Genomic DNA, 14,839 nt, shown 5'->3' with positions numbered 1-14,839 from the left:
ATTAACACAGCTAACTTTTAGATAAATAATGTCAAGAAACTGAAGAGGTACTTGATTATAAACTTCATTCACTTCCCAAAACCTTCAAATCGGAAATAACAGTCGACATGTTTCCAGCGCTCTAAAATAGGCTCCCATTTTCAAGACTGTGGATGAAAAAGAGTCAAAAGTGATTTGAAATATGACTATCTAGCTAATAATTCAACTAAGATAATTTTATTGAAAACAGAAAGAAAACAAATTCTTCCAACTGAATTTCTAATAAATTCTAAATCATTCGTTGAACTCCAGCAATAATATATTTTACGACTTTCGCTGTTATTGTTTCTTATTTTTTTTATTTTACACTTAATTTTTTTTCTTTAAAAAGGATTTAGAAATCAGTGAAGTCAGTACTGACTTTGAATGAGGAACTCGAAATCAAGTACTCTGTGCAAGGCCTAGAGCTCTTCGAATCAGGACCTGGTGTATTTGTTTCTGTTTTAAGACAAGAGATTTAATTTAAAGGAATGTGATCTTATATAACAAACAAGACTTCGCTTACCCTTAATATTTTCATTTATTTTCCCTTATTATTTTAATTTATTTTCCCTCGTTATTTTCATTTATTTTTCCCCCCACAAATTTTGAAGGTTACTTTTTATACAATGAGCCTAATTATTAGATTAAATTACAAAAAATTTGCATTTATTAAGTATCAAGCTTTTAAATAACCTATCAAGCTTGTCTGACTGAAGTCAACAGCCTATATGAGCTTAAAGCATATTTCATTTTTATCAGAAAGTTATTTAAAAATTTAAAATAACGAAAAAGTAAAAAAATTAACAATTTTTTCAATATTTCCTGAATTTTATGGTACTCTACTGTCCAAAATAAACAACTTAAATAAACTCAAAGTATATAATTTTTTTTTCAAAAACTCATTTTGAAGAATTAAAATAATAACAAAAAAAAATTTTTTATAAAAAAAAAATTTTCTCCAAACTTTTCGAGTTTTATTATAATATATGACATTCTTTAGACCATAGTCAACAGACCATATAATCTCAAAGCGCATTTTTCTTAAAAAATAATTTAAAAAAAACTAAAATAATGAAAAATTAAAAATTTTTTTAGTTCTAAAATTTTTGAGTTTTATAATAGCTTACTAAACGTCACAGACCAAAAACAACAACTTAATATTGCTGTGTTTGGTATGCATTTGGTATCTATTGGTATGGTGTGTATTTGGTTTGGTATTTGGTATCTGTATGATCTCAAAAAAACAGTTTATTTTTTTCAAATCCAAAACTAATTTAAATAATTAAAGGAAGAAAAAATTATAAATTAAACATTCCCTTTTTTAAAAATTAACTTTAATTTTTTCTTTCCTTAAAATAGTAGTTTAATATTATATAAAGCATCTGTATATAACTTTGTTTTTTTATTTCTATAACTTGTAGAAATATCAAGCAGTTAACTTACGACTTTTTTACTCATTAAAAATAGCTTTTATAAGAACCTGGCAAAAATAAGTTAGTGCTAAATGCTTTTGACGTGTTCTTAACCTGGCAAAAATAAGCTAGTGCTAGATGCTTTCAACGTGTTCTTAACCTGGCAAAAATAAGCTAGTGCTAGATGCTTTCAACGTGTTCTTAATCTGGCAAAAATAAGCTATTGCAAGATGCTTTTAACGTGTTCTTAACCTGGCAAAAATAAGCTAGTGCTATATGCTTTTAACGTGTTCTTAACCTGGCAAAAATAAGTTAGTGCTAGATGCTTTTAACGTTTTCTTAACCTGGCAAATATAAGTTAGTGCTAGATGCTCTTAAAGTTGAAAATGAAGTGTTTAAAAACATCGCTCAAAAAGTTTACCCAAAAGTAAAAAAATTAATAAACACTCTATTAAAAAATTATTATTTAGTTTGAAAATTATTTTTAATTTTTTCATATTAAATTACAGTCAAAGAAAAAAGTGGGATATAAGGTTTGGTTATTGCTTTGTTAACTTTTCAATTATTTAGGAGAATTTATATTCTAATAGTTTAACGATGTATCGATTCGAAAGTTTCAGAGAATTAAACTATAAAAGTTTTTGACTCAATTATAAACGTTTCTGAGAACAATTCAGTTTTGAACGTTTCCGAGAAGAAATCAATTATGAACATTTCTGATAACAATTCAGTTTTGAACGTTTCTGAGAAGAGATCAGTTATGAACGTTTCTGATAACAATTGAATTTTGAACGTTTCTGAAAAAAATTCCATTAAAAACGTCTCTTAGAAGAAATTAATTAGGAATTGCGGTGATCGTTTAATGAAACTGTTTAATATTTTAAGGAAGCAAACGGAGAAAAAAAATTACGCTTTTCTTTCTATTCCCCTAAATTTTACAAAAATGTTTTTCGCATTTAAATTTGAGTTGTGAAGGTTGTGTTTACTTGTTATGATTAAGTTGCAATTTTTTAATAATATTTATTAGATTAACTGTGAATGTAATGTATAAGTTTTTTTTTTTTTTTTTTTTTTTTTTTTTAAATTGTCAATTGAACATAAATTCACAACGCTAATCAAAATGTGAAAAAAAATCTCAAATTTTTTAAAAATGTTTTCATGATTTAACGAAAAATATTTTTCACTGTAATATTTAGTAAGATGATGAATTCAAATTAATTAATATTTAAAACTAAACTTAAAATTTTTCTAGACATTTGCAAAAGTATTTTCAAGAAAGTTAAAGTATTTTCTTGGGGGGAAAAAAAAACATTTTTATTGCTTGATACGTACTGCCATTTATAAAATTTGAAAGAATAGTTTATGACTTAAAAGTTTATAACTTATAGCGAATATATCTCGAAAAAGTAGAAACTGTGAACTAACGATGTATTTCTGGTTGAACCACAATATCGTACAATTTACTGCATCTTAAATATGGTGCTAATTTTTAAACATATTATCGCATAATGTATAAATTTTTTCGTATATTTTATTTCGTATATAATCGTATATTATAAATTTTTAAACATATTAACTTGATATTGTGGTCCAATTTAAACGCATTGTTTAATTTAACAGCAAATTTGCTTGATATCATTGTTTAAAACTCTAATATTATGGCTGATCATCAAACAACTTTTTCTGAGAATGTAGTATCGATTTTAATAGAACGATATACCGAGAAAAACGCTTCATGGCGAATTCTGCTTTATCTGTGTTAGTAATTTTAAATTGAAAATAACAGGGCGCTAATTTTAAACATATTATCGTTCAACTTAAACTTGATTACTTGATATTGTTTTCTAATTTAAATAAACACATTGTTTAATTTAATAGCAAATTTGTTCGTATCATAGTTTTACGACTCCATATTATGTGTCAACATTAAATAATTGTTTCTGAGAATGTAGTATTGATTTTAATGGAACGATATACCGAGAAAAACACTCCATGGCAAATTCCGTTTTATCTCTATTAATAATTTAAAATTGAAAGAACATAAAAAAAAAAAGTGAATTCAGGTTCATTACGAAGTTTTAAAGGCAGAAACAATTTTTCCAAAATGAGAGCATATAGCAGGATTTCGCAGTAAGGTTTTGAAGATATTTTTTTCTTTAAACATTTCAAACTTTACAGTTTATCTGAACTCATTTTACTCCACACTTTCTAAATGAGCAGAAACAGAATTTTGCATCAAAAAATTTTTCCGGTGTATAACGTCCTCTTAATGGGGTGCTTCTTAATTATTTTGCTAAACATTTTCAAAAAGTGGAGTTCTCACAAAAAAAAAAAGAAAAAAAAAAAGAGAGAGAATGGGACAAATGTCTTGTTGTGACACCTTCATTCAACCTTTAAAAGCATACTACATAAAATGAAAATTTGTCACTCAAAAGGGTCCCTAGAAAGGACGGGGGGGGGAAGAGAATCAAAAATGACACAAAGAATTAAAATAAACCAAATAATAATAGTAGAAGATAAGTCAGTAGGGCCCAACAAAGGCGAGATGGTCTTTTTAACGCCATATCCCCCTCACAGTTCCAGATGAAAAGAGGGCGAATTAGCAATAAATGGACGGTATAAAGGAAAGGGGGGTCTACAGAAAGTGGGGGAAAGGTGAATGAAAGTGATAGGGGGTGGGGCTGGGGTTGAAGAGGGAAGCGAAAAATAGAAAAGTTGTGTGAAAAGTCATTATGGTGTCAGCGGTGTCGGTTTTTGCTCTTCGGGGGGTTGACTTTTCTCCCCGCTCCTGGAGCATGATCTCCCGGAGGAAAGAGAGAGGGGGAAGGTGTGCCCGCAAGATTTCTCTAACATCCCCCATTCTTTATTTTTTTTCCCTCGTCCTCTTTATTTGATCCAAAGGTACATTATAGTAATCTGGCTGATAGAGTTAAATTGAAATCTATTTTACATTAGCCTATGTATTATTATAGCAAACAGTGTTTCGATTCGCCTTGAATGGATGGAACATTTGTTTGTCACATTATTTGAATCAGAAGTTGGAATCTTTCGAAGAATTCAGTAATTAGCAAATCTACAAAACATAACACGAAAGTAACTTTTGATCAAATGATTGGATTTTTACGCACTAAGACTCGATTTCAACACTATAGAAAGACTGAAACTTAGTATGTATCTATATTGCCCAAAAGCAGACAAAATGACTGGATTGTGTGAAAGAATAGCTAATGTGTAAAGAAATTTGATTAAAATTAATTTTTAATATTTTTTTAAATATTTCCAGTTATATAACAAGTTATTAGTAAATATTAACAATAGAAAAAAAATTATATGTTGTACTAAAAGTCACAATATTCTAAGAAATTGTGTCATTATATACATAATTGTTTTGTAATTGAAATTAAAAAGCAGTCAAAATGACTTCCTTGGGCAATCTAGTGTTAAGGGGGGATACTTATGCAGCCGATATCAGTATACGGGTATTTTATTTTATTTTATAACCGTCGTTGAACAGCCGACCCAATTTAATGGGTTTACGACTACTAATGTTCAACTCCGTAGCCTTGTAATTTTGAACCTATCCAGAAGACAAGGAAACTCCTGGATCAGAACCCCCAGAGGTATTGATTTGTTATGGGAACATGGAGGACTTTGAGACTCGACAGATTTAACGTGCATCAGTCACCATTTACTACACGGGGAGTCTTCGGCCGGCGAGGATCGAACCCACCTATGAAAATTGCTATTCTTTATCTTTAACGACTGGCAGGGAATTTTTATTTATTTATCATTTATTATACTTAGTCGCCTTGTGACTGGTGCTGATCGTTAATATTCCGGATACCATAACTAGTAAATTGAACCGCGGTGGCTCAGGGGATAGAGCTCTCGTCTCGCAATGAGGTGACCCGAATTCGAATTCTAGCGCTATTCCGACGACAAATTCCGTAAGCAGCTCGCACCGACCACAGTGCTGACGTAGAATATCCTCAGTGGTAAACAGATCATGGGTAAAAGTCCCCTTGCAGCCAGGCTAGCCATGGAAGGTTTCTGTGGTTTTCCTCTCCATATTACGCAAATGAGGGTTAGTTCCATTAAAAAGTCTTCCATGAAGGCAAATTTCTCCCAATATTTAATCCAAGAGTTCGGTAGTCTTCTGGATTGGGTTTAATATTACAGGGCTTCGCAGTTGAGCATTAAAAGTCGTAAATTCAAAATTGGGTCAGCTGTTCAACGACGGTTATAAAATAACATGTAAAGTGATAAAACAATAAAATTTATATTTTAAAATAGGACCCTCAGAAAAAAACTTTTTCATTTGATTTAAGAGTTCAGATTTATGTTTTATTGCGGTAATGAGCCGCAACACAAAAGTTCGCTGGATTGATTCTCCTATAAAGGAATAATAATGAAAAAAAGAATTATTACGCGTAAAATATAAACGACATTAGTCTGCATAACTATTGTTCTAATAATCGGATTTTTACTCAATGGGGTGATCTCAAACACCGCACGTTGCCTTACACTTTTAATCTAGAGATCTTGACGCAAAATATATTTTTTTTTTCAACTGTTTTAACTGCCATATGCAATTGAGCGTCAGACGTGTATAAAAGAAAGTAAAGAATTATCGCCTTCTGTCACAGTTTTTCCTTGATGATATTTTTCTACCCCCCCCCCCAAGAAAAAAAATTTTTTTTTGCATGCAATGATACACATTTTCTTACGATATATTGAATAATGCATGATATATGAATCTCTTACGATTATTATTGAATAATTAACGCATAAATGTGTCCGTATACTCTGTATCAATGATGTTCCTTTGCATTAATGATGTTGTTCCTTTATAATGATGTCCCTAATATTAATAATTAAAATGTGCAGGACCAGAGAGTCTACCGGTCAAAAAAATTTTCGTGACCTTTTTTCAAAATTTGATAACTTTCAAGCATTTTTGAACTAATTTTTAAGATACAATTTCTCCAACATATTTCATATTGAGGAATAGGAATTAGTTCTTAAAAAGAAATGGTAATAAACAGATCCTCTAAAAGAGATTTTGTTTGAGATGGTAAAACCATCGGGGACTGCTATAGCCGTCATTTGTATTATATCTACAAAAATCGGACTACTGTAGCCTTCATATACGTTAACATGTTAATAAGTGCTAATGATTACTTACTGTTCCCTTCGGACTACTAAATCGGACTACTGTAGCTGTCATATACGTTAACATGTTATTAAGTGCTAATGATTACTTACTGTTCCCTTACTTGAACAAACAGAAAATTGTACTTTCTCTGAATAAACACATCTTCTTTTTGACGGATTTGGTTTATTGATCAGAATATAGACCCCTATGGCCCGATTTGGAAAATAGGGTTTCTATAGGAAGTTAGGGTCCCTTTTCCTAAAACTATTTAATTATAAAACTTGTAAATTATAGAACTTCAACTTTAAACAATTGTAAAACTTGTTTACTCAAAACTATTCTACGCTACAAAATACATCATAAAAATTATTTATTATTATTAATAAAGAAATTCTTTTTTTTTTTTTTTTTTAAATTAGAACTTACACAGGTTTTATCATTTTTAACTATATAATTAAAAATGAAAAAATCCAAAATTTAAACAGAACAGAAATTAAATAAAAATTAAACCAAAATTTAAACGAAAATGTTCTAGAGAAATGAAAATTTAAAAATACGACCCTTTTAAGCTCTTCAGTGAGGAAAAAAAAATTTTAAATCATCATTATATAGACCAGACTTCCGATTGTTCTCTTGTCTAAACTATTTGGATCATATTTTTCCAAGATCCAAGATTTTTTGAAAGGGCCATTTATTAACAAATGCTGTATTAAGATGCGTTGCTATATTTACATACTTTTTCAACTGAAGATACATCTGGTACTTTTTTAATCAGTAATTAAAACATAATTCTTTACTAAAAAAACTTTCCTTTAAAAAATTTTTAAGTAAAGAAGAAATGTAATTTTAGATCAAAAATATATATGTTGGAACTATATTAAAAAAAAAAAAAAAATTGTCTGCTAAATTTTTAAAACTCTACTTTCATGGTATTTTTAACAATTGCATAAACCATTGCTTAACATTTTTTGAAAACGCCATTTATTAACAAATGTCGAATAAGAACTTTACACACTTTTTCAATAGACAAAACGTCTTGTTCTCTTTTAACTAATAATAAAATCATAATTTTTCTTTCAAATTATAAATATTTTTATAGCTAGGTTGCATGGTAAATTTAAATTTAATTTATAAGATTTAAAAAAAATCATGATTTTTTTTAAAGTGACTTTTTTTTTTCACAAATGAAAGTATTAGATATGAAGTTAATGCTCCTATATAATTTCAGGTCTGAAAGTTCGTTTTGTTCACTATTGTATTACACGCATTTTTTTATTTAATATTTCTTTAAAAATTTTGCATCNTATTAAGAGTGATACAGATAATTGTCCCTGAACGATGCATAAATGATTGTTCTTTTCCAGAAACGAAATTCCCAGAAATATCTTAACTTTTTAATGTACTATAATAAGAAGTTTATCGCTACATTATTGGAACAAAAGAATTGAAAGGAAAAAATAGCCGATAAATGTTTATCTAAAAATGAAGAAAGTAACTAAAGTATACAAAAATAAAATAAATAAATGAGACATTCAGGCGCAATACTGAAATGTTTCTTCCTTTTTTTAATCTTTTAAAAGAATAGAAATGAATGAATAATTCAGTATAATCCATTAACTGCAGAAAAACGTAAACAACGAACAAAGGAATGCAATTAACTTATCAGCGAATTATATAAAGAGTACGTAACAACGTCATGAATCCTCTTATTTGATACAAAATCGAAACGTTTCAAAGTAAGTTAAATGTTACATATGATTTCCTTGTTTCTTGAGTAATAGGCGAGTATCTAAGTTGAAAAAGAAAAGTTTAAATGCACTGGAAGTTGTTTTAAAGTATCATGAGAGGTATAATCATGTTAATTTATTCAGATAATTTGTTCTTTTTTAATGTTGAAATCAAAAGACAATCAAGTAGCTTAATTCAATAATCAATGAATGTTTGTTTGTATAGTCAAGATTTAAAAAAAAAGAACATTAATTTTATAATATTTGAACGATGGGTTGAATTTTGATACTGTAAAGTGCTATGTCAATATTTCAAATAAATTTCTCAAAACAACAGTTTCTGTCTAACAGTTTATTGCTACTATGGTGGACTAGGCTTATTTTCACCAAAAATCACACTTTTTCTGAAGAAAAAGAAAAAACATAACTGTTTTATCCCCCCATCAAATTTGAAACTGTTTTTCCCCCATCAAATTTGGATTTATCACCCACCCCCGAAATAGGGGGAGCAGGCACAGTTTTGAAAAGCTGGTTATTGTTTAACCGCTATAACGGTACAAAAATTTGTTATTTTGATGTTTCACATTCTTGGTTAAATGGTTAAACTATGATAATTATATCACAAAAAGTTATAAGCCACAAAACAAACAACTAATGTGATCTAGAATTTGGGTGAAGTAAAGAATTTTTCTTAATTAATTTGCTAATAATGAAACATATATCGAATTGTAAGGTATAAAAATTCTAACATATTAAAAATTTTCAGATTTTTCTTAAACCTAAGTCCAGAGTTTCATGAAATTTGATTTATTAAAATAATTTAAAAAAATAATATTATTATTAATGAATAATAATAAATATAAATATATAATTAATATTATAATTAAATATAAATTAAATATTAATATTATATTTAAAAAAAATAATTATAGATTGGGTATTAAAATGACCCTTCCCCCCCGCAATTTTGAAATTAGATTGTCAAATTGCAGTACTTCATATTATACGTCACTCGACTTGACCTATAAATGAAAGAGTTCATTCTTTCTATAATCAAAACCTGCGGAATTAAGGAACGCCTATATTTTTTAGAATTTGTTAGATAGTAATATTTTTTAATTTGACATTTTTTCTGTTATTTAAATTATGTATTTTAGTCTTAGAATGGACCGTGTAATCTAGGAACAGGTTCATTAAAACTAAACGTTCCATAATAATGCTACTGATTTTATATTCTAGGTTTCCGTTTTCAGAATTTAGGTTAGTTAAAACTGTTGGAGTTGCTATTTATCTATTTATTTATTTATTCATTTATTCTTTACTATGAAATTCCTGTTAGTTTGTAATCAGGAGTTTTAGTTTAGCATTTTGGATTAAACGTTAAATAAAATATTGAAGAAACTCTTTAACAAAATTACGTTTTTTTTCCCTTCTGCGTAGCGGTCGACTGTTTCTTTTGTTAATGAATGTGATTTGAAAGGATTTTAAACTTCAGGATGTATCAAATAATCAAACTTGTTAATAAACTGATAATTAGGTAGAGATGTTTATGAATGATGACGAAAGTAAATGTTCTTCTGCCGTGTTGACGGAATTTTGTTATGCAACTATCGCAGGAAACAAGTAATATATATATATATAAAAAAAAAAAGAAAATTGAAGTCAATTTTTACTTATAACAAAGAAGCATTTTATTTTAGTTACTTTTTATTAAATAATGAAAATTTTTTCTCCCATGTAAAACTAAAATTAATTAATTAAATTTAATGAATGAATTAATATTTGAATAAAACTGTATTAACATTCGAGTGTCATCCACTACAAGTTTAAAAGAAAATGTATTTGAAGTTGAGTGGATGCATAAAAAATATTTTATTAAACGATTGAAAATTTGAACAAGATATAGTAGTGAACTAATAGTAGGAATTGAATAAATATCTTTAAAAGCACGCGAAATGGCAACTACAAAATGATACGAACATTTCTTTCCTAACTAAACTAACTCTATGTAAACAATTTTTCACTAAGCAGCATATGTTTGGAAAGGTTTTACACGGCAAAACTGCTGGCACTATTAGAAATATCATGCTTGAAGCTTTCAGAAATAGTGTTATTTATTTACTAATTTTGTTAAAACAATTTTACTCATGAAAATAATACTACAAAACTTTATTTTTCCTTACTCAATCAGTAGTGAGTAAAATTCATAAATTAATTATTGTACGTACATTATTTTTTATCGGCAAAAATGAGGAAAAGGAAGAATCGTTTTTAATTTTTTATCTCAGTCTTAAGCATTTTGTCAAATGAGTTGAGAAAGCATTGGAATTCAATCCTTCTTTATACAATTGTTTACATTTTGAGTGCATGTCTCAGTACATTCTTTATTTTTATTTTACATATTCTTTCAGTTTTCATTTTATCCCATTTTTCATATATATATATATAAAATGTAATTTTAGATNTATATATATATATATATATATATAAACAATTATATAGGTAAAACATGAAAACCATATAAATTGAAGAACGAACATTAATAATTGAAAACAAAAAAAACTTGATAACTTATTAAAAAATTGTTTACTTAAATTGCTTGTTAGTGTGTTAAAAACAAAAGAAAAACGAAAAAAGTATCTCATTCTGAGGAAATAAACTTTTAGCAAACAGGTTATTTTGTGAACGTGTTTTTTCCCTTGTAATGATGTTAAATAAAATCAAAATTTAACTCTACAATGGTTAAAGTGTATTTATTTTTATATTCGGTTTACAGCGCAGAATTTATGGCCCGTTTTTCATAGGTATCAAAATCATTTCTATCGTTTTCTTCAGAGCATTATATTTTTGAACACCAAAATCATACTTTTTGTATTAACCCCTTAATTTGTGCGCTCGAGTTAATTCGAGCGCGCTAAACAGGCTAAACTTTGCACACTCGAGATAATTCGAGCGGCCTTGTATTTTATGCTGCTATAATTTTTCACACTCGAATATAATGGAGAATTGAAAATAACAATGTGAAAGCTAAGAAAAAAAAATCGTTTTATTGATATTTATCATTTATATAGGATTGTAAGCTATAACACTTATTTAATTTCAAGAATAAAATATACAGAGATGCCAACTTGCTCTGGACAGCAAATATATATTTTAAAGTGGTAGTTTATCAGTTGTGGTTTAATAAATTCAAATTAGTAGATTTTTATCCTACACTGTTTCTAAATAATTCGTAGGCTTATATAGTACTTATGTACTGCTATACCTTTTAAAAAGCAAGCAAAAATAGTCAAATATTTGCAAAATTTACTTTGTAGTTATTTAATATTTTTTAAAAAAAATATTTTGGCGTGTCCGGAGCAGTTGGCATTCTCCTTTTTCCATGGAACAAAAACGCAGTATATCAAAATTGTCCACTAAAAGGAAAGACAATGTTCTAAAGTGTGTTTTTTAACATTAAAAAATTGATTCTTATTGGCCAGTTTTTTTCAAAAAATCTTTGCGTTAAGGGGTTAAGTTTATAGTGAAAAGATTTTCTTTCCTATCAGACTTATAGTATGATCCAAAAGAATGAGTAATTAAATCCTACCTTTTATACAAAGCATTTTTATGTTATTATAGTTACTGTTATTACAACATAGCTTTGAAGAATATGCCATAATTATAATACTGTTATTATAGCATAATTTTGAAGAATGTATGAAAATGCTAAATTATGATTAATCTTAAAAGATCATCGCTTCTGGTTGGTTTTTTGGCTTAGAATTATCTTCAACTAAAATTTGTCACTCAGAATTTTGAGAACAGTTTTCAAAGAATGTTTCATTTTAATTATTGAGCCCTTGTTACTTTTTTTTTGCAATCTCAAATGAAAAGTATTATTTTTTTAAAAATATGATTGAATTTTTTAATTGATTATATTTATGCTTATTCCTTTTACATTTTTTATTTATTTTTGAGACATTATTAAAGGCTGACTATGATATAATTATTTTAACGTTTTGAGAACAATTTTCTGAAAAATATTTCTCTTTCATTTTCCATTAGTGTATAGCTATTTTATCCAGAAAAATAAATCTTGAATGGAATGTACTAAAATATTTATATAATGTGATCCAATTTATTAATTGTTTATATTTATTCTTATTATTATTGTATTTTTGAATAATAATTGTGAATAATAATTGGGAATAATAATAATTGTGATAATTTAAATAATAATTGTGAAATACTATTAATTATAATTAACATGTTGGCTAGAAGAATATTTTCGAACATTCCATTTGAAGAGAATATTCCTAATACTATTTTCCAAAAGAATATAACAAAAAATTTCACATCTCTAGCCCAAAACCATATTCACATTGTGGATCTTGTTCAATTGTAATATTATTATATGTGATCAGATAAGTAGTTTTTATGTGATCACATTCATTAGAAATCTTTATATGATCATATTCATTAGTGATCTTTATGTGAAAAGATTCATTAGTAATCAATTATATGATCATATTCATTAGTACTCTTTGTACGATTGAATTCATTATCAATCTTCATATGATCATATTCATTAGTAATCTTTATGTGATTATATGCATTGGTAATATTTATGTGATCATATTCATTAGCAATCTTTATATGATCATATTCATTAGTAATCTTTATATGAACATATTTATTAGTAATCTTTATATGATCATATTCATTAGCTGTCTTTACATGATCATATTCATTAGTGATCTTTATATGATCAAATTTGTTAGTAATCTTTATGTGATCATGTTCATTAGCAATCTTTATGTGATCATATTTATTAGTAATCTTTGTTATCAAATTCGTTAGTAATCTTTATATGATCATATTCTTTTGTAAACTTCATGCTATCATATTCTCGAGTTAACTTTATGAGATCATATTCATAAGCAATGGAATCAGTTGGCGACTGAATGATTAATTTCGCCGCCAAAATAGAATGTGAATAGAAAATCAACGTAATTGAAACGAACTCATTCATAAATTCCTAGAATTATTTCCATTCATGTAATGAAGATTAGATCCCGGCGAGAGAGCGCTAGTTGAGTTAAATTCCCCCCACCATGTTAAATTTATTCACAGTAGCAGATTTATGAATGAGAAACGTTGGCTAACAGCCTCATAAAGACTCTCGTGAGTGGGTAGGTGGCAAATTAGGTTGTTCTACACTTCAGGTTTCAGGGCGCGAAATAAGGTGCCCATGATGAGAAAGGAGGCTTCCCAAATCCGGGCTGGGACCTTCCTAATGCTTGGGAATCGATTTCTACACCAGAAGACCCCCCGATGTCTCAGACAAGTGAGTGTGTGTATATGCCCCATATCCCGCTGTCTCTAGAAAATCAACTCAAAACCGAATCACGTATAGAGATTGTCTCTGAATTAAAATATATCAATTTCGTTTCTCAAGCTAAGGAGATATTTATGTACAGTTGGCAGGAAAACCGGTTTCTCGCCTTCGTACCCCCCTCTGTACACATTCAAAGGTTAATAATGATTGAAACTACGGGAAAAAAATTGCTATTTCATTTTGTTTCTTTTTGTTTTCATTTTTTTTCTTTTGATTTGCTCACAAAAAGCAACGCCATTTCTAAATCAAAGCGTGAGAATAATCACCGATTCGGTTAGTTTGGAAAACAAATCTCTGTCTGAATGATGTGTGGGAAGATTTTAAGTTAGGTTAAGGTTAGAGTTTTTAATTTCATGCTATATTTCATTTAACTCTTTTTGTTTCCTTGTAGTATTTCTTCCTTTTGAAAAACCAGTTACAGAGTTTATTTAAATGAGTGTTTGATTTCAGAATAATCTTAACATGCTGGAAAAACAAATAGTTTGTAAAGAAGAAGTAAAAATTCTTTTTCTACTTAGTATTATTTAACATTAGATTGTCTAAGGAAGTAATTTTGACTGCTTTTAATTTCAATTAGAAGAACAATGATGTATACAATGACACAATTTCTTATAGTTTTGTGACTTTTTGAACAACATTTAATTTTTTTTATTGTTAATATTTACTAATAAACTGTAAATAATATAAAAAATGTTAAAAATTAATTTTAAACAAATTTATTGACGCCTTCACAATCTAGTCATTTTGACTGCTTTTCGGCAATATAGGTATATACTAATTTTCCGTCTTTCTAGTGAAGTAGTTTTAAGTAATTAGAAATTAGAGTATCCTTAGAACAAATCTACTGTTTGAAAAAATATTTTTTGCACTAATATATGCAAATGGCAGCCTTAGGTAGAAAGTACAACGTAATTTAGTATTTTATTCCCATTAAATATTACTATAAAATATAAAGGAAGGAAAACTTTATATGAAGTTTATTTTTTTTTTGTGTTAAAAAAAAAGAAAAAAAAAAGAAAGAAAGCATCTGCAAAAAAAAAAAAAAAAAAAAAAAAAAAAAAAAAAAAAAANAAAAAAAAAAGAGAACAATAAACCTGATATATAATTCTTAATATTTCATGCTTTGAAATAGTTTAATCAGTAA

At 27.7% G+C, this 14,839-nt stretch overlaps 1 protein-coding gene across 3 annotated transcripts in view; it reads left to right on the top strand.

The window, feature by feature from the left end:
* Positions 1-14,839, top strand: part of LOC107439315 (iroquois-class homeodomain protein IRX-4) — a 75,847-nt gene that overhangs the window by 9,259 nt on the left and 51,749 nt on the right. The window lies entirely within an intron of this gene.

This window comes from Parasteatoda tepidariorum, chromosome 7 (assembly GCF_043381705.1).
Source record: "Parasteatoda tepidariorum isolate YZ-2023 chromosome 7, CAS_Ptep_4.0, whole genome shotgun sequence".
Classification (NCBI taxonomy): Eukaryota; Metazoa; Arthropoda; class Arachnida; order Araneae; family Theridiidae; genus Parasteatoda; species Parasteatoda tepidariorum.
This window is presented reverse-complemented; position numbering and strand designations above follow the sequence as displayed.